This window comes from Hevea brasiliensis, chromosome 14 (genome assembly GCF_030052815.1).
Source record: "Hevea brasiliensis isolate MT/VB/25A 57/8 chromosome 14, ASM3005281v1, whole genome shotgun sequence".
Lineage (NCBI taxonomy): Eukaryota > Viridiplantae > Streptophyta > Magnoliopsida > Malpighiales > Euphorbiaceae > Hevea > Hevea brasiliensis.
In genome coordinates this window covers 158,234-160,181 of record NC_079506.1, presented here as the reverse complement: position 1 = coordinate 160,181, position 1,948 = coordinate 158,234, and the positions used below count along the sequence as shown (strand labels likewise).

Below are 1,948 nucleotides of genomic sequence, written 5' to 3'. Positions count from 1 at the left end.
GTTTTGTGAAATGTGTTTTGATACTTTGAAATGAACTTGGTTTACATTTAAAATCTCACAATGCATGATTTGTATTTAATTTTCATGTTTAGCCAAATCTTTGAATAAATGTGCTTTAAGTTTTGCATAAAGATTATTTTAGTATATTGTGCACCACCAGTCCTAGTACTCGAGGATAGCTTTTATTCTTTGTCATGAGAGATTAGAGGAGCGTGATCGAGTTGAGGTGTGTGGAGTCATCAGCTTGAAGTCTTCGGGTATAATTTATACCCTAACTGTAAATACTTCTTTTGATGTATATATTGCACATAAATGTATGGACATGTAAAAGTGAGTCTTGAGCAGTTTGTATAAAATTTGTATAAGTTGTAATATATATTGTGGTTTTGAAACTCTCTTAATGTAAATGTTGTAATAATGTATCTAAATTGTTTTGTTTCAAATGAAATATGAATGATATTGATTGACAGTATTTTGAGAATTATTGAACTTGTGAATTTGAGAAATTGGTTGAGATTGAGTATGAATTTGAAGCAGTGATTAGAAAATTATTGGAAGTGCTTTTATTTCAGGTATTTGAAGAACTGGTTTCTCAAAATACAGAGGGAACTCTGTCAAAATTTTTATAAAATTTGCGTAAAAATAAAATGGACCAAAAATATTAACTAGTTTTAGTTTAGCTACATGTTTTAAGTACTTATTAGAAAATGCTCACCACTTATCAAAAATAAGAAAATTGTTTTAAAATCCCTTGTAGGGTACTTAATGAGTTATCGGCAGGTGAAGTGCGGTAGTTCATTAGGTATTCTACGGGATCATGTAATGCCTTACAGAGGGGTAAGGTGTGACACTCATTGTGGAGTCCGGTTATCAACTTCTTTCCCACTTCGCAATACTATAGCACTCGCATTTTCTCTGGGGTTCATGACTGTTTATGATGGAAGCTTTCCAGAACCTTGAGCTTCCAGCTTACTCACAAATGAGGCTAACTGACCAATCTGCCTCTCTATATTTTGAACGCTATTTCTGGTCTCTTGTTGAAACTGTTGTGTATTGTTAGCCAAAGCCTTAACAATTTCATCAAGTGACATACCTTGATTTGAGGGAGGTGGAGGTGGAGGTGGTTGATTCACTTGTGGTCTTTGCTGCTAGTATCGGTTTTGCACCGGTTGATTCTCATAACTCAAATCGGGATGATCTCGCCATCCTGGATTATAAGTATTAGAATAGGGACCATACCTACATTGTAGTTGTCCATAATGTCCTACTGCATTAGCATGTTGCATTGATTCATCCTCTTGTAATACAGGACACATGTCAGTAGCATGACCCGAACCCGAACAAATTCCATATACCTTAACAGTTTGCATATTCCCTACAGCCAACTGCCTCACCAAAGAAGTTAAATCAGAAATTTGTTTCTCAAGGTTAGATGTACTTACCTCATTAACCTTCATCGGTGTGTGATCCATTCTCACTCCAAACTATTGAGAGTTTACTACCATGTTAGCAATCAGCCTCCTTGCTTCATTTGGTGTCTTGTCAACCAAAGTTCCTCCACTAGCAGCATCTATCATACTGTGGTCCATTGGTAGAAGTCCCTCATAGAAATACTGAATCAGAAGCTGCTCACTTATTTGATGATGAGGACAACTTGCACACAGCTTTTTAAATCATTCTCAATACTCATACAAACTCTCTCCATTGTACTGCCGTATGCCACAAATTTCTTTTCTTATGTTGGTAGCACGGGAAGCAGGAAAATACTTATCTAGAAATATCTGCTTCATCCCATTCTATGAGTTGACGGATCCAGAAGGAAGGTAATACAACCAATCCTTAGCTATGCCTTCCAGTGAGAAGGGAAAATCTCGAAGCTTGATTTGATCCTCTGAAACTCCTTGAGGTTTCATACTGGAACACACAACATGAAATTCTTTTAAATGCT

The 1,948-nt window shown here is 36.1% G+C and overlaps 1 non-coding gene across 1 annotated transcript; it reads left to right on the top strand.

Moving 5' to 3' along the window:
- The first annotated feature begins 1,635 nt into the window (after nucleotides 1-1,635).
- On the top strand, nucleotides 1,636-1,742 carry LOC131173665 (small nucleolar RNA R71). The gene has a single exon (XR_009143978.1). It is a non-coding gene; the product is annotated as a small nucleolar RNA R71 (small nucleolar RNA).
- Nucleotides 1,743-1,948: the final 206 nt, after the last annotated feature.